At 46.5% G+C, this 23611-nt stretch overlaps 1 protein-coding gene across 1 annotated transcript in view; it reads left to right on the forward strand.

The window, feature by feature from the left end:
* The first annotated feature begins 6 nt into the window (after positions 1–6).
* Positions 7–23611, forward strand: part of CHST8 (carbohydrate (N-acetylgalactosamine 4-0) sulfotransferase 8) — a 102520-nt gene continuing 78915 nt past the window's right edge. The window contains exon 1 of the mRNA XM_012730754.1: positions 7–120. The gene's annotated coding sequence lies outside the window, so the exon portion shown is untranslated. The remainder of the gene's footprint in view (positions 121–23611) is intronic.

Consider the following 23611-nt stretch of genomic DNA (forward strand, 5'->3'; position numbering starts at 1 on the left):
CGGCAGGCGGCCCCGGGCCCGAGCTGGGGTCCTCCCGGCCGCCCCGAACGGAGGACTCGCCGTGGAGCACCGCGCCCGGGCTGGAAGCGCCCGCGGCCCCGGGAGCGCCGGCTGCGCCAGGTAAGTGCCTCGGCTCCACCCCTGGCCCCGCCTCTGCAGGCTCCGAGTCGGGAGGGGCGCCCCAGGGTCCCGGGAGAGCCGGGGACTGCACTGCGCCCGAACCCCGAAAGCCGGCGGGGACTGGAGTCTGAAGCCGCGGGCGGAAGAAGAGCGCGGGGTTCCGGTCTGGTCGCACTTTGGGGACCTGCTCCAGTAGCGGGAACTTTAATTAGACTTTTGCTCTTTGGATTTTACTCGCTGCCGCGCGTCGGTGGACTGATTCCTCTCGGGCTCCTTTGGTCCCTGCGGATCCTCTCCTCTTCGCGGCTGTGGGTGCTGGGCACCGAGAGGCAGCGGCGCGCGCCCAGAGGGCGGGGCTGGAGCGTCCTGGGCGCCGCCACGAGTGCGGGGCGCCGGGACTCGGGGGCGGCCGTGGCGGGCCAGGGCGAGGGAGGAACCCGAGACTGTGCTGGCCTCCTACTCAGCGGAAGGAGGTGCCCCGGAGCTCTGTCGTGCGCGTCCCCGCCGGGAGACTCTCCAGGGCACCGGCCTGTTTTGCACTCGAGGCGAGTGCGTGTGCGTCAGTGATGGTGTGCAGGTGTGCGGAGCGCAGCGTGTGTCCAGGAGTTCTGGAGTCGGAGCCCGGGGCAACTCCCGTGGGTGGGGAAAGGACCCGCTTTGCGGCGGGACTCGGCCGAGCTCAGGTGGCCGCTGCAACTCCAGCTGCTGGCCTCTTGTTCCGCACACCAGCTCTGTGCTCGCCAGAGGCCCACCCGACCAGGCGAAGGAGCATTTGAGGGCTCTGGCTGTGACTGTGCCGGCGCTGGGGTCTGAGGCTAACGCTCTCCCTTACCGGGAGCGGGACTCCGTTTCCCAACTTTCGGGTACAGCTGGTCTCCAGGCCTGGCGACGCTGACCTGACCAAGGTTTAGCCCCCTCTCCTGAAGCCACTTGCTGTCTGTTCTAGTCTAACCAATCCTGGGACTGGGGGCCCAAGGCTGTCTTCCTTACCGGTGGACCCCAGGGCCTTACACCACCTCCCATCTCTGTGAGCATGATTGGTCCTGCTAAGGGGATTGGCATCAGGGCCCTCTCTGTGCTTGGCAGGGATCTAGCTGGGTAGCAGCCTGCAGGCCGTGAGTAAGTGAAGTATCATGGCAGCATTCCAGTGGGCTGTGGCAGACAAGCCCCTTCCGGAAACTACCAGCACTCACCAGCTGCACTACCTCACCCACTTTCGCTGGGAAACCTCTCACATCAGAGTTCACCTTGACCTTTGCCCATGGGGGTGGAGGACATTTTCTAAGTCCTGTCCCAACTGTCACGGCCTCTCCTGCCTGCCTCTGTCCCTGTCCCAAAGGCAAAGCAGGCAGGCCTTGGGAAGGAGCAGCAGCAGGGTGCTCTCTTACTCCAGAGAGCCCACTTCCTATGGGGAGCCCTGGTGCGGGAGTCGGAGAACATTCAGAAGTCTTCGTCAGAACTGCTTCTGATGCTTTTATCCCTCAGGAGGGATAAAATTCAGACCTAAAGAGACAGAGCCCCCCCCAAATGATCCATCATCCGTTAACAGCTGAACACAGGAAACCTCAGCCCATCATCTGCTGCCTTGCTCCGGGACACGCCCACCGATGCAAGTTATTTATGTATTCACCTGGACTCAGGCTCCGCAAGAGTGAATTATGTTCCTCGGGTATTGATTTTTAAAAAGACCCCAAATTAAAAAGTCAAGGCTTTCTTAAAGCAAGGTCAAAGATTAATTATTTATAGAGAGACATCCATCAGCTGACACGGGGACTCATTTGAAAATTGCCTGAGTGGGCAAAAGGGGCCCACGGACTTTCACTGGCTGTGACTAGGACAGGTGCAGGCTGGTCTGACCTCCCAGTACTGGCAGTTTCCTGGACTGTGACCGGAGGAGGATGCTTTGAAACTCAGTCTGCTGTCGAGATGCCTTTTTAATCTTGTAGCCAGAATACCAAGAATACCACTTGGGAGATTTCGTGCATATTTGCTATGTTTCCATAATGAACATTTACTGATTACAGAGTACCCAGGGAATTTCATTTTTAAACATTTATTCAAATCTCTGTTTATGTAAGCTAATAAGTCTAGAAAAGTTCAGTAAGTACTTTTTTTTTTCTTTGCCATATAGTTGTTGGCAAAGTACATGTGGTGGGTTCCTCTCTGAATTTGCCTATCACTTGCTTAAAAGGAGGAAGGTCAGACTCTCCTCCCGGGAAATGCGTTCTGGCTGTTTCCCCGTACTTCACTCCCACTTCATGCCAGGGCCAGCCTGATGGGCTTTTTGTGGTTTTGCTGATCGAAGAGATGGGTTCTTAGAGCTTTTATTGTTGTTCACTGATGCTTCTGCCTGGAGGCCCCAGCCGTAGAGGCTAAAGTTTGATGGGGGAAGGTAGGGCCCCCTGTGTCTCCCCTGCATACCTGTCTTAGCTGTACCTGCTCACCTTCCTGATTTTCCCATGCATGGAGTCCCACTGATGGCGGAGTGGGGACATCTCCGGTTAGGAAAGTGGACCAAGGATTACAGCCGCTCCGTAATGACCAACTGCGGCAATTAGAGTGAGTAAACGCTGTGTGAAGCAAGTGTCCCGCTCTCAGCTCATCAGAAGATAATGAGTTATAAACGGGATTGATGCAGTGCTGGCCGGAGGAGATCGATCCATGCGGCCCTGCCGTGGGACAGCAACAAATAAAACAAACTTGAGCCTGGTTGTCTGGACGGGTAGATGGCGACTCCTTGGAGCCTCAGGAAATTCGCCAGGGGACAGGCTTCCTGTGAGGCAGCCTAGCCAGGACCTGTCTGGCTCCAGGGCAGCTGTGTTCCCGCCCCCTTGGGAAGCAGTTGCCCCAAGAAGAGGGAACACCTGGTTGGAAACCCCAGGACTAAGCTGCTTCTGCTCCGGTGGCCGGGATGCGGGAGACACCGTCTCATTTCCTCCTGGCTGGAAGATGCGTGACCCTCGGTTGGTAAATCACTGTGGCAGAAGATGAGACTGACAAATTGGTGGTGGGAAAAAGTTGTGACTTTTCCCCTCTACAAAACAACCGTCACTTGTGATCTGGAGCGCTAGCCGTGCCTGCTGGCCGCCAGAGCAGCCTTGGCCTGTGTCCGGGCCGGGTGACACCAAGACGCAGCCCTAATTCCACCCTGAAAACCAACTCATGGGCAGTCAGGCAGGGAGTGTAGGTAGGCAGGGCGTCCCACCCGGGTGGGCCGCGTGGCCTGGCATTCCCACTCCCCGCTTAAAGCCATTCATTGCTGCTGGTGACAGAGGGCAAGATGCACATGCATCCTTGCCAGCCCATGGCCAGAGCTGGCCCTGGTGCGTGACATGGATATGAATTAAATTAGAGTCATCAACATTGAGCCCTGGAACCAAGTGTCTGTTCACCCCACATTCTTGAAGTCAGACCTACTCTTGCTGTTCTGCCACCAGTGAGCACTTACTCAGCCCTTAGGGACCAGGGGTCTGTCCCAGGTAGGTTGCTGTGCCAGGCTCCGGGGATATGAGAGGGTCAGAGTGAGGAGCGGGCCCTGTCCTTGCAGGGCTGTTGTCTGGCAGGACAGAAATTCTCTCCTCATTCTTCTCTCCCCGATTCACCACTGCTGAGCAAATAATCCACACGTGTGTGATTCCAGGCGCCGTCTGAGTGGTTATGAGGCCTGTGCCAGAGTGATGTGCCCTAAGCTGAGGGGACGGGGACCCTGGAGCTGAGATCCATTGTAAGAGTTGGGACTAAGCATGGGGGGATGGGAGGTTTGGAGGAGAGGACTCTCCAGGTACAGGGGGGCGCACCTGGCCCAGGGAGGCGCATGCTCTGATGAACCTGAATGAGTGCAGTGGAGGTGGGAAGGCCCGTGTGACCTGTGGAATGGGGGGTGGGGTGGGGTGGGATATGGTCAAGTTACAGGTGAAGACCTAGGTCTAGCCATACTGGATCTTCAAGGTCAGGCAGAAACTGGGACTTGATCCTACAGGTTGCCGCAGAGTCGGGGGGCATGGGCAGGGGGAGCGGCAGCAATCCTGGAGGAAGATGACCAAGGCCCTAAGCAGAGGGGATGGGCATGAATCCCGCACTGGTCAGGCTGAGGTGGGAAGGATGGTCGTGACCATGACTTTGGGGTCACCACTGGGAGCTGTTAGCGCCTCCTCACCCTGGGCCAAGGATTCCCAAGCTGCTGTCCACTGGCTGGGTTATGTCCTCCAGGGCTGAGGGTCAGGCAGCCGTCTGTGTGGCCCTGCCTGTGTGCCCCTGCCCACCTGCCCTTTCCCCCACTGAACCCTAACGTGCAGTGGGCACTCAGGAAGGCACAGCCCAGTGCCCAGTGCTCTCTCATGAGACAAGAGGCTCTGGCACCCACCTTCCTCCATTGCTTGCTGGCGCTTGCTGGACAGAGGATATCTGGACCCATGCTCCATCCACTTTGCTTCCTGCTCCCCGTAGGTCCTTCACTGCCCTGGCAGGTGACTGCCTTCTGCCCCAGAAAGCATTCTCCTCTGGGGCCCTCTCCCATTTCCAGCCCCTCTCCCTCCTCCCTCCTCCCTGGGGAGCCAGTCCAGCCTGCTGGCATCCTCTATCAGGGGCTCTGCCTAGGCTCAGAGCTCCTGAACTCCCCCCAAGGTTAAGGGGAATGAGTTCCCTGGGGCCAAATGCAGCCCAGCTCAGCCCCAGAAGTACCCAGGTCCACCCAGCACTATCTTCCTTCCAGAACTGGGTGGGGGAGCAGCTCCGTGAGTCACCCCATTTCCATGTTGTGCCCACGCTGCTGGCTGTGAGCCCCGAGCCGAGCGGCCGCTGAGCTGCGGGCAACAGCCCAGGTCGCTGTCACCTTGTCCTCACTCTGCCTGGGCCTGAGCCAGCTCCTGCTTGGCTGGGCCAGGCGTGGGGACAGGAGGCCTGAGAGCCAAGGAGAGAACGCCAGGAGGTCCAGAGGCACTCCGTGGACCCCAGGCCTTACTGGGCTGATTCCTCCAGCTCTCGGGCTACGCTCTGAAGGGCAGCCCCACCAGACCGCTCTCCTTAACATTCGGACTTCGCTCTCACCACCATGGGCCACTGGGTGGACTCAAGTGACCCTCAGTGGGAAGTATCACAAGAGCCCCAGCCCGAGCTCAGGTTAACTTATCCTGGGAGACTCATCACCCCCCAAGAGACAAATCAACTCTTGGTGTCTCCCCTGGCAAGAGCCCTAAGTTGGAGCCTGTGAGCACTGAGACCCTCCTCCTGCCTCAAGATACGGGGTCTCTGTTGCCTGAGCTTCTAGGCGGGGCATCCAGCAAATCCTGTCTACACCCCTTCAGGCACAGCACTCCCGCCAGGCCCCACCAGGCTGGGTGCCGAGCCACAATGTTCCTGCTGCCCGCGCCCCGCCGGCGTGGAGAAGGCTCTCACTGTGGGCGGGTTGCGAGAGCTGCACCGTGCAGTCTCCTGTGCTGCGTGGGGCCAGCATGTGATGCAGGTGCTCTGTCTACACTGGCTGAGCTCTGGAACCTTCCATTCATCCGCGCCTGCGCCTCTCTGTGGCGCCTTGGTGGAGACTTGCCCTGGTGGGCTGACTCCCAGAGTGGGGAGCCCACGTCACATGGGCTGTCGGCACTGGCCCACCCAGCGCCCAGAGCCGGCTTTTGCGCCGAGGCTGGTTGAATGCAGTTCATGGTGTAAGTCTTGTGTTTGCTCTGGTTAAGCTTGGCACACAACCCAGGCCGTCTGGCTACACTGGTTGAGTCTGTGACTGGCTAAGGCCAATGTCCTGGGCTCATTCTGACAACATCACTGAGAATCTTCTTTTCTACCCCTTTCTTTACAAACATCTGGGTCCAACTTGAGTCCCACTTCCAAGCCTTGACAGTTCTCTGCTTCCCCACATTTGAATCTCTTTAGCAGAGTGGTGCGGGTCTGGGTGCGGTGCCAGGTGACCTGGTCATCTCTCCTGGCTGGTGCCTGCCCCACTGTTGTGCTGGGAGTCACCTGCCACCCCACTCAGCAGCCACGCCCACAGCCTATTCCCGTGAAAGCCACTGGACGTGCTTACCACCTCTGTGTGCGGTACGTCGTGTTTATCCAGGCCGCTGCCGGCCGCTGCTTAGGTTTTGGGCCCCCATCTCCTCTACTTCACCTGTTTCACCTCCTGAGGGTTGGCCTCATCTGCAAATTTAATTTTGCGGCCATTCATCCCTGTGAAAGCACAGTCCATGCCTGTTTTTTAATCTTCTCAATTCCCTCCGCCTCGTATTAAAGTGCATTGGGCAGCCGCGGGCAGCCACGCCAGCCTGTTCCACCCCATTCAGCCTCCTCTGGCTTGTGACTGAAGCCAACTCCTCCAGTCAGGCTGCGTGGCTTCAAGTCCTACCTTCCTCACTTGGTGACTGTGTGGACCCTGGCCTCAGCCCCCTGTCTATACAATGGAGCACGTGGTACCCGCCACCCTGCCACATGGACCCATGGCATCTCTCTGAGAGCCAGCCAGTCCCATTTGCCACCATTGTCAGCATCTCCTGTGTTTGGTTTCTCATCTCCTGTGTTTCGAGGCTCAGCTGCAAGGAGACACATTGACCAGGCAACTTCCCTGATGATGTGAGAAAGGTATAGAGGACACATGTCCCCTGAGATGGTGGCCCTAAAATCCCATTCTTTTTAAGCAATTTCCCATCAATTCCTTTTCCCTACCCTGCATTCACTAAAGTACATTTCCAACTTCTCATTCCAAGTACAGCCTGCATACCAAAAAGCACATGGATCGTGGGTGCCGTGCAGGGAATTTCCCCAACACAGCCGGCCGGTGTGCCAGTGTTGCAGCAGGCACCAAGCGTGGCCAGAGCCCCAGGCTCCCCCCGCCCTCCAGGCTCACGCCTCCTGTGGACAGCTGATCTCTTTACTTGAATGGCGTGGATTGGCTTCCTTGGGTTTAAGCTGATGTACAGTCATAAACCTGTGCACATCTATGTCTGGCTTACTTACTATCAGGGAAAGTAGGGATTCATTCTCGCTGCTCTCAGGAGTTGTCGTCGGCTGCCTCTCGGGATTGGAATTCCCTCTGTCTGCTCTTGTTATGTGAGGATTTCATTGCGTGAATATGCCCCCGTTTATTTCTGCCGTCTCCTGTTGATGGATGCTGGATTGTGCTGAGCTGGGCTATTATGAACAGAGCAGTGAAGGCATCCTGGCATGAGTGTCTTGAACATACACACAGTTTAATAAGTCTGTATCTGGGGCTCACAGGCTAGGCACATATTCAGCTTCGGTGGCTGCTGTCAGCAGTTGTACTAATTAACCTCCATACCCTCACCAGTTAGGTCTGAACATTCCAGTTCCTCCACATCCTTGCTAACAGTTTATGTTGTTGGTCTTGTTCATTTCAGCCATTCTATGAATGGTCTCACACCTTGATTTTGATTTTATATCCCACATGAAGATATGGTATTTTTTTTGCCAAGGATATTTTGAGCTTGAAAACATTATTCAATACATTGAAAAAGCTCCTTCCATTTCCATACGACATCATTGTAGGTGTCTTAAATGTTGGACAGGGAATCTCCCACGTGGGAGATGATGGGTAGAGTAGGGAGATGTTTCTCTGATGAGGCTGGGGACCTGGTCACCTGGCCCTAAAATCCCCTGGGGAGCTCATCAGAGACACCCCCTGAATTCCAGAGGGCTCTCAGGATCCCTCAGTCCCCTCACAAATTCCATGAGCATTAAGACTGCCCTGTCCGATATGTTCATGGTTGTGTCCGAGTGTCAAGCTCAGCCCTGGCACAGAGTGGGGCCACACAAATACCCACGGCATGAAGGACCAGAGGGCAAGGTGCTGTCCCTTGGACTCTGTTTTCTCCCCAAGCAGCTCACTAGACAGACATTTGCTGGTGTCCCAGGCTGCTATAGGGGAAGGCTCTGGAAATTGGGCTCTTGGTCCCTGGAAGGTGCTCTTTCTCTACATGACCACTCCCATCACCAAAGCCAATGTCCACGGAGGCCTGAGGGTTGGCGCCCCTCCCCCCGCTCCCCACAGTGACCATGCTCCAGGCATCGGCCATTCAGGAGCATCGGCTGGTGTCTTCATCTCCAGTCTGCTTATCTGACTTCGGGTCCTTGCTGAGAAGTTGAATGTGCCCCTGAAAGCAGCACCTGATGCTTGCTCCATGCAGCTGCTGCTGTTCGATCAACGCCACCTTTTTGGAGATGACATACCTGCCGGCAAAGTGAAGGTAGTGGTGGTGTCTGCCCCCAGTTGCCTTTCTGCCCGTCACATGTTGATCGGGACCATGATAAAGACTCTTGTCTCCTCTAGTCTGACTTAATTATTTGGAAAGCAGCAGAGCTGGGACCTGAGACCTCTGGTCAGACCCCTCACGTTCAAATCAAGGTTCTGTTCTTGTTTGGTTTTGAGACTCAGCCTCTGATGTGACACAGATACCCACACAGAGAAAGTGACACAGATACCCACACAGCTCTGGTGCAGCCATGGGAGTGGCTGGGGCAGCTGACTGACGTCTCTAAGGTTGGGGAGCGAGGGTAAGGGGTTCTCCCTGGGGCATGTGCTGGAGACTCCATAGAGGAGGGAGGCCTGGACTGGTTCTCAAAGATGTGGAGTGTGATGACATCTCACAAACCATTCAGTATTAGTCCACATGTGAATTCCTCAGAGAAGGAAGTGCACTGAGCCCCAGGAGACCCTGTCTAGTTAACACAAGGGCGTAGAGCAGTGAGCAGAGTTCATTATCGAATCATGGAAGGCTTCCTGGAGGAGGCGAGCTTACGCCTGCATGTCAGAGGTCAGCGGTGAGACCTTTTCTCAGTGCCAGTAAAATTTCTTTTCAAGTTTTGGGACCTAGGGGTATGGATAGTGTGAGCCAAATACCAGTCGATTTAAAATAGGGCAACAAAGACTCCATGACACACACATTGTTTATGCAATGTGGAGGCGGGTGTGCAAAGATGGAAGAGCTAAAAGCAGTTGGGGAAAAACAACACCTTTTTTTTCTTTTTTTTTTTTTTTGTGGAAAGACAGATTAGAAAGGTTTATGCTCTTCTGTGATAACTAATATGAAAGGTTTATCAAAGTTAAAAAAAAAACCCTTGACACTTTCTCCAAAATTGATTTGAAGACTTGGCAGATTTGAGGAATCATTCAGTAACGTTTTATGGGTCGATGCTAATTTGATGCAGCAGAGCTGTGCATCGCGCCAATTTACTGCCAAACCAACATTAAGTACGGACCTTTCGAGCAAGGTTTATAGGCGGACAGCTCATAAAGATGCATGCTTGACAAGTATTCTGCTTCTTTTAGGATGTGCAATATGAAGTGTTTATCAAAAACCACCTAAATCTCCCTTGCCTTTTACTTGTAAACAATTTCTGGGGACTTCAGGCCTGGATCCCATGCAGTATTTCATGTCTCTCCATTCTGTGTCCTGGTAGGTGGTGAAACTTTGTCTCCAGAAGCCAGGAGTCGAGGCAGAAGAGGGGCTCTTGGGGATGAAGGAGTCTATCAGGAACCACTATGGAATGAATCTGCAAACTAGGCTGCCGGGACCCCTCCAAACAGGGTCTCCTTCCCCAAGAACCCTAAAATGCACCCCAAACATGGGGTGTGTGGTCCCAAGACAACACATTTCCTGCTTTCCTTTTGCACCCCAGCCCATGATATGCAATCAATTGCTGCCTGTCTCTCCTCGTCCAAACATTCTGTCAGAACCCCGCCAAGAGGGACATCACCCAGCTTTGTTTTACATGTTGGAAAATGTTTAGCAATAAAAAATGATCAAATCTGCCATCTTTCACCCCCGAAAACCTCTGCCTATATTTTTCATAAAGGAAAACTGGACTTCCGTGGGGGTGACTCTCTGCAGTGTGCTCCAGCCCCTCGCTTTCCCTCCGGTGTTAATTATCCCCCCAGCATAAATGAGGAGGGTTGCTGAGGGTGGGAGAAGGGAGGAGCATCACAGAAGGCTGTCAGCACAAAGCCCCGGGGTTTTCACAAGGGGAAACTTGATCTTGGGCAAATGTCAAGGCGTTTTTGAAATCTGTGTTATGATATCAGTTCATTGCCAGTGGAGGGCTTCATACATATTGTATGGGGCTCTCTTGGCCATCCCCCACCCCACCACACACACACACAACATCACAATTGCAGTCTATTGCAGAGTTGTCACCAAAAGCCAATCGGTGATATTTCAATCACAATGTTCTTGTAACAAATTCCATTCAAATTCTGTGGGAAAGGGGGTTCAGGCTTCCTCCTGCTGCTGGGAGAATAATATGCTAAATGTAGCTTCCTGGGGCCCTGGCAGCCATCCAGAGCTTTGTAATTTATAGTTGTCCTTTGTGGTTCTCCAGGTGACCTTGGGACCTCATGTCTGTGGATTCCTTAGGCTCCCGCGTCATCACCGTCCTCTGCGGTGAGCAGTGTCCCCAAGTGGGCACAGACGCACCCACCAGGCTACCACTTATAGAAAGGATGTGAACAGGGACACGGGGACCGCCCTGGCAGGTGACTGCAACGTGGCTAGTAGCTGATCTTGCCTCTGAAATTTATGTCAGCCACAAAGCAGTCAAACATTGTGTGTAAAGGTGGCCTGCAGGTAATAGGAGCTTCTCTCCAGCCCCGCACACAGCAGGTAGTCCTGGGAAAGAAGGGGAGGAACAACCTGCAATTACATTCATCAGCTATTTTTGGTTGAGGAATAAACAAAATGGCCCAAATGGCTGCTGTTACAGATTCTAGCAGAGGAGTGGCGTGTAGGAAAGATTAATGTACAATTAAAATCCATGTACGGGTAAATTACAGGGTGACAGCTATCTAATGCAAACACCGCAGACGCGTAATTAAGAGGAGTTACAGGCTCTCGTGGTGAATTTGTTGAGAAAAGTGCTAGGGAGCTGTCTGCGAAGCGAGAGAGGAGCCAGTGGCTGGGACTTTGGCTGGGACTTTGGCATGGAGGCTGGGGGTGTGGTGGAGGGAGCCCCTCACAGCCCTCTGGGGGTGCATCCCGGGCTGCCTGCTCTCCAGTGTCTGCTGGGTCTTGTTCCAAGCTCCCACCCCTTTCTGGATCTTCCCTGCTTCCCCACTCCTCACCTTTGGCTCTGAGGCAATAGGAGCCCATGAATGTCTCTTTTGTTTTACATTTTTAATTTCTCCTGCTTTGTCAGCTTTTTAAGGAATATGTTACATTATGTGGAAATTGGATGCTAACAAGATTTGTATGAATAAATTAGACCCTTAACTTTTTATGTTATTACAAAATTGAAATGGACTCTAATGACAGTCAGAATTAATGTTCTGTTTCAAATAAATGCCGGGGATGTGACTGAATTTTCAGTGTTCGTGCCTGTCTCCAGCCCTTTCTGTGAGCCCCCCTGAGAGAGGGTCTCTCTCAGAGGTCTCCCTTCCCCTCCTGCCACGTGGCCCTCTTGGGCAAGGACAAGACCCATGGGGACGCCTGGGGAAATCTGCTGAGGCTCCCGACAGCACCCCAACAAGAAGGTCCAAGGTTACACCCCACCGTCAGCCAGCCCCAGAGCATGCTATGGGACCCCGAGGCCTTCCTGCCAGCCCCCCACCCCACCCCCCATAGCCTCAGAGGTTCCAGTGCTCTCAGCTCAGCACAGGGGCTCTTAGGGATTTCTGTTTTCTGTCAGGCAAGTCTGTCTAGTTGGGACCGGAGTCCCCGAGAACCAAAGCTGTTCTTTCTGCTCTGAGTCCCTGCTTGAACCCGGGGCTGGAGGTGAGGGCCTGGGCCTCACCTTGAGGTTCCCTGGGCAGGTTCGAGCAGCAGAAGGCCAAAGAGTCACTGGGATCTAAGTGGCCACACTAGCCCTCTAGCTCTGCCTCCTGACTCTGGGGTGGGGGCAGATGTGAAGTTTTGTTTCAAAGGGGCGGAGCAGAACAGGGGCTGAGGGCTGAGATGTGGGCAGTGGGTCCCACACATGATGGCTTGAAGGAAGCGGGGGCCTGGTTACATGGGGAGAAAAAGCATGAGGCTGTCCAATAGTGGGGGGCCGGGGACAGCCCACAGTGGCCAAGTCTCATAGCAAGGGAGTGGTGCTGGCCAGGAGGGGGCCAGCAAAACTTGGGACTTGCCTCTAGCTGGCATGGCAAGAAGGGATGGGAGCCCAGGTGGCCAGCTATTTATTCCAGAACAGGTAGGTTTTTATATGAACTGTTTTCCTTTTCTAAGCTCTAGAGACTAATTCTAACTTTAAAATCAAATTTCAGGTGACCAAATTTGTGAACTGCTCTGGGCTTCTGGGCTGGAGGAATTTAATGCCCAGAACTTCATTATCAAGGCAGACAATTCCCCAGGAAAGGACAGTAACAGCCAAGAACATAGGCCACTGCTACAGGGCTGTTAGGCTGCAGGGGATTGTGTTCTGCCCAACGGGGTCATCTGTTGGGATCCCCAATCTGCTGGGAAAGGGGCCCTTGCCCCTGGTGCTGCGGGCATCCTGACCACTGGCATCTGCCAATCCCAGTCCTGCCCAGCTGGGCTATTCAGCTTGGGCTTCTGTGGGTGAGTGGGCAACAGAGGAGCCTGTGAGGACCCCACACCCCTGGATGGACCACACCCCAGCATTGCTACTGACTACTTCTCAAGTTTTAGCAATTTCCTGCAGAAACGCCTTAAGGAAAACAAGAAAATAAAAGTTGTGAGGTTTACTAAGTGGGAGTGTGGGGTTCCCACACATTGTCACAGAGAGGGCATAGCTTGTATTTCTATCATTTTGTATATGCAAACTCATAAGTCATATTCATTTTATAGAAATGCAGTAATTTTCTTGCCTGCCACACATAACCTGTTTAATCACTTTATATATCACGAACGTCTTTCCACGGCGATGGATCTGTTTCCATCCTGTGTCTGACGCCTGCACAATGTTATTTCCTAGGAATTTATCATAATTTATAGAAGTGGTTCCCTGTTGGACATTCTGGTGATTTTCATTTTTTTTTCCAGTTTTCCAGAACGTTGAAGTGAACGTTCTCACTGTATTCTTTTGTGTCACTGCAGGATAAATTCCTAGAGGTGGAATTATTGGCGCAAAGGGTATGCGTAGTTTTAAGACTTTTGAATAGGCCCCGACAAATCACCTTTCAGAAAGACCCCGGGGTGCCTGTGTGTCTTCTCTCTTGGAGCCGTACCAGCAAATCTTCATTTTTTAAGATCTTTGTCAACTGGATAGGTTAAAGAGAGACCTGCTAACTGCTTTTTTAAACTAACATTCATTTTCATGAAAAGAATATGTGTGTGTGGTTAAAATGGCGCAGGTGATCAAAGGCTGGTGATAAAGCCACAGCCGTCTGCCTCACCATGCACCGCCTTCCTGCTCCCCAGAGGCGATCATCGGGGACTCTAAGCCATGTGGGGCCAGCGTGCCCGGCCTCTCTGTGTCTCCATAACAGGCGTCTACACTGCAGGTGTTCGGTCACCAATTACTGAGTGCTCACTGAGTTTTAAATGCCAGGGTTATCATTTGCTTAATTCTTATATCTACTGAAGCTGCTCTTGGACTTCTTTGTTTTAACTTGTAACAGCTCGTCCCAAACTCCACTATTTTAATCATCGTTGCTCACGAGTGCTTTTTAAATATCTTGTGATATTCCACATTTATTCTTTTAGGTGTACTTTAGAAGTAGTGGGTCAAATTTTACATACTGTAGAGATTGCGCTTCATTTATAGGCAAGTTTTGGATACATTTGCAGATATATTGACTTGTTGGTGTGTTGATTATGTTTTGTCGCATTGCATCTTCTCATCCACTTAACAAATATAGTCAACAAATATTTGCAGAAACCAAATGTGTGCCTGGCACTGTTCTAGTTACTGGAGATACAACAGGAAACAAAACCTAGAACCATCCCAGTCCCCATGAAGCCCACATGACAGTTGATTTGAAAAACCAAAAAGGGAATGGGAGATCAATGTGTGGGATGGAGGAGGAGGGAGGGGGTTGAAGAGCTAGTGGAAGCAGGGTTTGGGGGGGCCCATCGCAGAGAAGTTGAGACTTGAGGTGGAGGTCATTGAGGGCCTGGATCATGCAGGGGACCTAGGTCAGTGGCTCTTCACCTGGACAGTTGTGCCCCTGAGGGTATTTAGTACCCCAGGTGGGAGGGGGGTTGCTAGGACATCTCACAAGTGGGTAGGGGTCAGGGGTTGCTGTTAAGCACCACCCCACAACAGCCCAAGAATTGTCTGGCCAAAGCTGTGAAGTCCTGATAGAGATTTTCCAGGCAGGGAAGGGGTGGTGTGGAGATACTTGAAGTTCTTAAGGCAAGAGTGAACAACAGTGATCAGGGGAACAGCTAGGAAAGAGGCCCAGAGGTCAGGGTGGCATGTAGGAAGAGGGAAGATGATTTGGGCCTTGTTGGATAGGATAAGAAATTCAACTTTAAGGTGGGAGGAACCACAGGGTCTTGAACTGAGGATGGCCATGAATTGTCTTATTCCCAGAATAGGGGCCAAGAAAGCTGATGAGAGATGACAGTCCCAACGAGGTGGTGGCAGGGACATGGAAAGAATGGGTGCTTTCCCAGGTGCATTTTGAAGACAGAGCCAATGGGGTCAGAAGTTTAGATGTAATATGAGGAAAAGAAAGCTTTCGATCTTAGCACCTGGAAAAGGTGGACGGTGAGATGGGAAAGCCAGTGGGCAGAAACAGCTGTGATTGTGGGTCTAGACTTCAAGTTCAACTAAGGACATACTATACCTGAGATGTCCAACACATGTCCAACTGCAGATGTTGGAGATTTGATCTTATGTATGAGTCAGCAGTTATGGAGAACCATTAGAACTGAGATACAGATCAGAGAGTTATCCAACATGGTTATTAGTGTAACAACCCAGAAGAATGAGTCCAGAGAGAGAGGAGAGACCCATAAATGAGCCCTGGATTATTCCAGCAAGAAGTCATGGAGATGAGGATAAAACTACAGAACAGACACAGAAGTGGCTAATGAGATTGGATGGAAATGGGAGGACAGAAGCCAAGAGCAGAAAGTGCCTCATGGAAGGATGTGGGATCACCCGTATCAAACGCTGGTGGTGGGTCAGGAAAGATAAGGAACAGGGGGTGACTGTGGCTTCCGCAGTGCACCCTAGCAGGAGCAACTGGTGGAGTAACAGAAAGAGTCCGGATTTAGAGAGAAAAGAGATGAGGTGAGATGATGAATTTGAGTAAATTGGGATGTTTTCTGCAAATGAGAACAAAGAAATGGAATAGTAGCTACAGGAAGAGGAGGGGTTGAGAGGGCTTTTATTTTTATTTGGAGGGTGGGAGAAATGACAGCTTGTGTTTGGAATGGCCCATTAGAATGTGGAAAATTTTATAGGTAATAGAGGAGAGAGCTGGTAGGAAAGTTCCTAAGGAAAGAAGAATGAATGGAGTTGGCAGAGGGATTGGTTCTATAGGCCTGGGCCTTTAACCTCAGAAAAACTGGAAGGCAAGAGTAGATGGTGATTGGAATCTGAAAGTGTTCACTCTCATATCTCAGAATCAATCAGTCTATCTGTCTCTCAGCTTTATTGAGATATTGCCATATACCATACCATTCACCCACTTAAGTGTGCCATTCAATTGCACACTGTATAAATTTCACTTCCCAGTATATTCACACAGTTGTGCAACCATCAACAGACAATACCAGAGCCTTCTTCACTCCCAAAGCAACACTGTACATATTAATAGTCACCTCCCCAGTCCTAAACAACCACTCATCTACAGTGTATCTTTATAAATTTGTATTCTGGACACTTCTTATAAGTTGAATTATACAGTATGTGGTCTTATTTTTTTCCACATAGCATAATGGTTTTGAGGTTCATCTATATTGTAGATGAACTGTGTTCTTTTTTGTAGCTGAATAATATTCCATGGAATGGAATGGAATTACATTTCTTCTTTATCCTCTCATCATTTAAGGGTCACTTGGGTTGTTTCTTTCTGTTGACTGGTTATTGATAAAGCTGCTTTATGAATATTTGTGTGCAAGCTTTTTTGCATGAATATATTTTTGTTTCCCGTAGGTATGAATAGAAGGTTGGAATACCTGTATCATTTGGTAATTTCTATACTTAACTTTTTGAGGAGTTGCCAGCCTGCTTTCCAGAATGTCATTTCTATCAGAAGTGTATTGGTGTTCTATTTCTTACCTCTTTGCCAATATTTGTTCTGTCTATCCCTTTGGTTATGGCCATCCTAATGTGTGTAAAGTATTATTTGATTTCAGTATAGTTTTGATTTGCATTTTCCTAATGACCAAAGACATTAAGCATATTTTCATGTGCTTACTAATCATTTGTACATCTTTGGAAAATGTCCATTCATTTTTTTGCCCATAACTTGTTTTATTTTCCTGTTATAGAGTTATAATAGTTCTTTAGTATGATTACTAGTTACTTAACAAATATGTGATTTGCAAACATTTTATCCATTCTATGGATCTTCTTATCACTTTTGTGATTGTATTATCTGTAGCAATAGATATTCTTAATCTTGATACAATTTATTGTGCAATTTATCTGTTTTTGTTTGCTGGTGCCTTTGGCATTGTGTCCAAAAAGGCATTGTGCCTAACACAAGGTCATGAAGCTTAATTCTTTCTGCTCTTTATTTATTTATGGCTTTTATTTAATTTTTCTTTGTAACTGAATTGGTAAGTTGTTCCTAGGACAATATTAAATAGTAGCAGGCTTCCTTTGTTGTATTCCTGACTTTAATGTTTCACTGTTAATCATGATGTTGACTACTAAATAAGAATTTTAGAATCTAAAACAAAAATGTCCTATATTAGTACTTATGAGAAATCAAGGACTCCCCCCTGCAATGTATTTAGTCTATTCATGTAAACATGGCTTTTTCCCTTTGACCTATTGATGCAATAAATTATATTAATGGATATTCTAATATGGAGCCTTTCCATAATGCATTTCTAGGTTAATTTTAATTTGTTGAGGTACATAATTATTTCATTACACCACTTGTTCAGTAGCCAGAATTTTTTTATAATTTCCTTTGTGATTCTTTGACTTATGAATTATTTAGATTCTTAAACAATTCAAGGACACTTTTTCTTTTCTGCTTTCCAATTTTATTGCAATGTAGTGAGAGATTGTGGTTTGCATGTTATTGACACTCTAATTTTAATTGAAAATGGCTTTGTTTCCTAGTTAGTATATGGTCTTTTTGCTGTTTATCCATTATGTTTGAAATTATACACACTCTCTTAATTGTTGGATGCACAATTCCATATAAACCTGTAATTATGTACATTCTTCAGTCTTATTAATTGAGTTGTTTGTAGCTTCTATGTACTTAACTTTGCAACTACTTAATGTATTAATTTCATATTGAGATATACTAAAGTTTCACATACAGATTTTTCTTTGTACTCTTATCAACTTCTCTTTTTTTATAATTATGTTATTAGGTGCATACATGTTCAAGATTGCTGTTTCTTATAGTGAATCGCTTCTTTCCATTATGCTGATGCTTTTAATCCCCATTGATACCTTTTTGCCTTAAGTTCTATTTTGCCTTATATTGCTATTGTAGAAACAACTTTCTTTGGTTTTTATATTATATGGCTTTTAGTATCTTTTTACTTTCAACATTTCTGCATTATTGTTTTGGAAATGTCTCTTCTATTAAGTTTCCTGTTTTTTTTCTATTGCTGTGGTGCATTTGCACTCTTTCTTTCTATTTTATTTTGTATTTTTCTACTTCCCTTGCTTTTCCAATGATTCTTCTTATATCTTCTCAGTTTTCTTTTCAGAACCTTATTCCTTTTTGTGCCCTCTTCTGGTTTGGCAATTCTATATTCTATTTTTTATTCTTTCAGTGACTACCTTTACATTTTTAATATGCACACAAGTCTTAACAGTCTAAATTAAACAAAAAATTCTACCTTCCACCAAAACAGCACAATAGCCATGTAACACTCAATTCTGATTATAACTCTATCTCATATCTTTTATTTAGTTTTAGTATCATACTGTTAAAGAAATCCGCTGTTTTAATCATTGTTGTTGTTTTATTATTTACAATTACTGATAATTTAGACTTACAGCTTCTTGCCAGTCTTTTTGTAAACTCTCTTGGACTTTGTTCATGTAAACAATTTTTTTTTAATGTTACCCTTACTTTTGTTGAGCTGGATATAGAACTCCAGCGTGGTAATTATTTTCCATGAGCCCTTTGACAGTTTATTCTGTTGTTTTCTGGTCCTCATATTTCTCAGAGAAATCTGGCTTTTGCCTGTTAGTCCTTTATGGATGATGTCTTTCTCTCTAATGTGTTTGTGATTTTCCTCTTTGTTTTGATAGTCCTCAGCTTCACTCAGGTTATAATTTTAATTCTCCTGCTTGGAAGTTGAAGACTTTACTTATTCAGTCATAAGACTAATGTTTTTCTTAAGTGCTGAAAAATGTCCAGTCACCATCCCTTCAAATAGTTCTTTTCCTTTTTTTCTCAATATTAGCCTTTGAAATGCCAGCCACACATATGGAGCATGGTTAAGGCAAGGACTTAGCAATTGGATACATGTTTTGACTCTAATGCTTAGTAGCTGGGGCAAATTATTTAAACGTTGGTTCTCAGTTTTCCTATCTACAAGTTGGAGGGAATTATATTACAAAACTCTTAGATGGTTGTGATAATTAAATGAGTTAATACACTTAAAGTGCTTAAAATAGCACCTGGTGCATGGGTAGCCTTAGGTAAGTCTTAATAATCTTACACTACCCTTAATGCTCCAGAGACTCTACACTGACATTAACATATGTGTCTCAAGATCATTATTTTAAGTTTTCTAGGAAGGGTTTGACTTTGTTTGAGACTCTGGGAATGCATTTCTGCCAGCATCTCCCTGATTATTCATATATTTTGCATCATCTCATTCTATTCTCTTACTTGTGATTTTAGTCTCATATTTCCCATGCATGAATTCTGGGTGCTTATGTCAGATTTATCTCATGGATCACTCCATCTCCTAGTTTACTAATTAATCTGTTACTAAACTCTTGTACTGTGTTTTTAATTCAATAACTATATTTTTGATTTTTATAAATTCTATGAAGATCTTTCAAACCTACATGCTTGATTTTATCATTTCCTGTTCTTTGATTATTTTTATACTGTGATCTTAGTCAAAAGGCCAAGAAGCAATTCTTTCATTATTTTTATTCTTTCTTTGACTCACTTAGCAACTTAAAACATAATTACATTATGTTTTGAGCTTTTTCTACTTTCTCAGCTCCTTCTGTTTGTTTATCAGCTGATCTTCCCTCCTGGTGAATCATTTCCTTGAACAGATTATAATTTCAATATAATATTCTTAGGAAGCAAAAATTATCCAAACTAATTTAAGATTGGTATTTTTTTTTTTAAATGGCAGCCTTGTGCTTCTTGGATTGTAAAAGTATTGCTTCAGAACATTTCAAAAATTGTTTCTGCTGGGAGCTCCCGTGGATGCATCAGTTGGGACCCATATTTTTCCCCATAATTTCTATATATGAGGATTCTAGCACCACATAGGTAGTGTAAATTTGGACTCCACGACCACATTGCAGGGTTGGGATTTCCTTTCTTTCGGGAAGATTTCCTACCTAGGAAAGACTGTTTTAAAAAAAATTTCTGCAGACAAAGGTTGAGCTTTCCAACCTCCATTTCACTGAGGTGGAGACTACTCTCTAGGATGGGGGCTTTGTCCAGCTCCTTGTTTTAATGAGAACCTGGGCTGTACCGCCTGCCCAAGTGTATGTCGCTGCCCCAGCTCTGGCCACTGGGGGCCCCTGGGAAGCTGACAGTTTATTGCTCCAGCTCTCACGTTGCTTCATTTTTTGCACCTGAGGATTGCCTTTTATTTCCTTCAAGCTCAATTATGTATTTAACTGTTTCATATGATATTTTATCGAGCACTCATGCATTCGGAGCTAGGAGGGGTTGGGGGGGGCATGCTGGGTCTGCCATAATCTTTTCTTTAGGATTTTTTACATCTACAGTGACAAGCAAGATTAGTCTGTGATTTTATTTTTGTTTCACCTTCGTGAGGTTTTGGTACCAGGGTTATGCGTTATTCATAAAATTAATTAGGAAGGTTTTCTCCTTTCTTTATCATCTGGAACATTTTCAACAGCATAGAAAATTTCTGTTCCTTGGAGGTTTGAAAATTTCCAGTGAAATCTGTCTGAGGACAATGCCCTGGGGGTGGGGATGATTATTTTCCACACTTACTTTTTATTCAGCTTTTCTACTTCTTCCATCAGTTTGTATAACTTTCACCTCCCTAGACTATCAGACATTTAATCAAGATTTTAAAACTTATTAGCATAGAATTCTACATGGTATTCTTAGAGTTTAAGAATTTTTGCCTCTGTATCTTTCACTTATCATTAACTTTGCTAGCGATTTGTATATTTTATTGGCCTTTTCTAAGAATCTGTTGCTGACTTTATTTATCTATTCATCCAGCTTTTGAATTCTTAAAAGTCAGTCCTTTCTCCTTTCACAAGTTATTTTAATATCTTCTCCTTTTCCTGATTTGTAAGTTGAGTGTCCTAGTCATGTCTTTTCCTTTTTCCCCTTAAGAATAAAGCTCTTAAAGCAATAAAATTTGCTATGGAGTGGCCACACTCCATAGGTTTTAGTGTGTGTAAGTTGTCATCATCATAATTTTTCATAGTCCAAAATTGCTATTTTTATTTCCTTGATGCAAGAGAGAGATTTAGGAGGACACATTAAAGTGTCTTGTTTTTCTTTTGTTACTAATTTGTACTTAGCATCGTGTCTTGTACCTCTTTTAAGCTACCATGTTTTCATGAAGTCTAAAATGGATGTTTATTGTAATGTACATCATTATTTTATGTACAAGCTTCAATAAGTAACTCTAACATCCTAGGGACTGTAATATATATTTTAGTTTGGGAAATGATGTGAAAAATAGAATGTATGAAATCGGAAGTTTATCATTCATTTTAAATTTAGATACACGTGACTGGAGGATATGTTCTGTATTTTGTCATTTCTTACAATGGATTATAACCTAGTGTGTTGTATGTAGTCAGCTTTTGTAGGTATTTTATAGTACTTGAAAATAATGTGCCTTCTCTCTTTGCTGACTGCTTCTGTATATTCCGTTACATACACTTACACTTAACACTAAATCAATCTCAAAACCACTTTCCCAGTTTTCTATATCTTGCTAATCTTTGTTTTGTTTTGTTTTTATCTTCCTGCTCTTGCCCTTTCTGAGTGAGATCAGTTAAAGTCTTCCATTCTAACAATGGATTTATAAATGTGTCCCTTTTGGCTTTATATGTTTTTAAATTTATATAGTTGTATATATTTTTTAAATAATAGTTTGTTTTTACATTATTTTGTGCCTTTTTCCATCTCAATTGTAATCCTCGTGGGTTTCCCATCACCGAGTCACCCGTGGGCCATCACCATAGTCCCGTGCACTTCCCCCCACACACACTGTTTTTGATCCCATTCCCAGCTCTATCCCCATAAAATGTCTCTGGCATATAGTTGTTCATTATTCTTATTATCTTCTCCCCTGGTCCTTTCTACTCCTGCTATGAGTGAAACCACACGGTATTTTCCCTTTTCTTTCTGGCTTACTTCACTAAGCATGATCCCTTCCAGCTCCATCCGTGTTGCTGCAAATGGCATGTGTTTACCTTTTTGGTTGCTGAGTAATATTCCATTGTGTATATGGACCACATCTTTTTAATCCAGTCATCTGCTTTGGCACATTTGGGTTGTTTCCATGCCTTTCCAATTGTAGATAAATTGGCTTTATATTTTTTGAGGTTCTGTTGTTACATGCCTACAAGTTCCTACTTGTTATACCTACTTTTGAAAATGGTCCTTTTTCTCTTCGGCTGTGCCATGCCTCCCCACTATTAATTCCTTCTCATCTGGAATTCAATTTTCTCTGATAATAATACAACAATGTCAGCTTTCCCTTCCTCAGTCCTTCCTGGCATTCCATTTTCCATCCACTTATTTCCAGTTTTCCTGTGTGCTTTTTATAGAGGTTTTCTCCATCAAGATTGATGGTCTTCATCTGGCGAGCAGTAGGCTCTCTATGTATGGAAGCACCTGTTTCTGAAAGCACAGAAGACATCAGCTGCGCATGGGCAGGTTGACCGTGTGCTTGGGTCTGAATCCTGGCTCGCACTGCCACCGCCCTGGGCGCTTCCAACACGTGCCTTAACCTCCTGGGGCCCCATGACCTCATCTCTAAGTGTGATCGTAACTGCTTCGCTGTGGACTTATTCTGAGATGTAATTAAGCCAGTGCATGTGCCTTGCATGTTTCTGCTTGGCAGACAGTGGGTCTCACTAAATATGAGATGAGTGTTACCCCTTACTAGTATTGTCATCAGTCACATTTTGGATTTATTTCTGTCAGGCTATTTGTGACTTCTGCTTGCTGGTCTCCTTTCTTGTGTTCAAAATCAGAACCATTTAATTTCTTTCTTCCTCTCTGTTGAAAACTATAGATTTGTTTCTGCCACTGGAGTACTCTAAAATGTTAACCTATATATTTAACTATGCATTTTTTTAGCAAGTCTAAAGTTATTATCTCTGTCATCCACCAAAGCAAGCTACGGTCTTCACACACTGCGAACTCTCTCCTTCTATCTTCTTTCTCGTTATAGTTGAAGGTTGTTTTTTTTTCTAACTTAATACAAAAGCAGTATTATTAATATTTAGAGTCGACAGTTAATTAAATTTGCTCACAGATTTTTACCAACCTTGCTGTTTTTAAATCCTGCTTATTCTCTCCGGGCTCATTTTTCTTGCAGAAATATATCCTTAAGTGATTCTTTCATTTTAGGTGGCAAATCCTCGGCTTTGGATGGCTGAAAATGTCTTTATTTTGCCCTCATTCTTGAATAATTGAGCAGAATGACCGTTATTTTCCTATAGCACTTACCAAAAATGGCACTTCTCTACATCTTTCATCTGTTTCTTCATGCTAAGCTGTCTGCTGTTGCTGTAACTGTATTGGGGTACTTTTTTGTTGTTTGTAAACTAAGCTATTTCTTTTCATGTTTGGTATTCTGGAGTTTTACCCCTTAACAGGTGGATTTATTTATTTTTGCCTTCAATTTTGGAACAATCTTAGCCATCTCCCCACAATTTACTGCTTTTCCTACCAGTATCCCATTCTCTCTGGACTACAAGGGGGTGATTCTTTTCAACTGTGCAACAGTTGGGCCAAATTTACTTAAATACATTTCCAGGGGTGGGAATTTATATTTTTCCACATTTTTCTATTAAAAACAATGTGGTTGCCAACTTTTTAACCTCTCTTTTTATTGCATCATGGTTAGAAAATGGCTTCTATTGAGATAACCCCCGCCCATAATCTAATCTAAACTCATTTTTCTAAATATATTGAGTGATTGAGAAATCTGTGTTCGGTTTGTCAAGCACAAAATGTGGGGGAGGGAGAACCAGGTTTTTATTAATCAAATCTTTA

Source organism: Condylura cristata, unplaced genomic scaffold (assembly GCF_000260355.1).
Source record: "Condylura cristata isolate star-nosed mole 26May11 unplaced genomic scaffold, ConCri1.0 scaffold00028, whole genome shotgun sequence".
Taxonomy (NCBI): domain Eukaryota; kingdom Metazoa; phylum Chordata; class Mammalia; order Eulipotyphla; family Talpidae; genus Condylura; species Condylura cristata.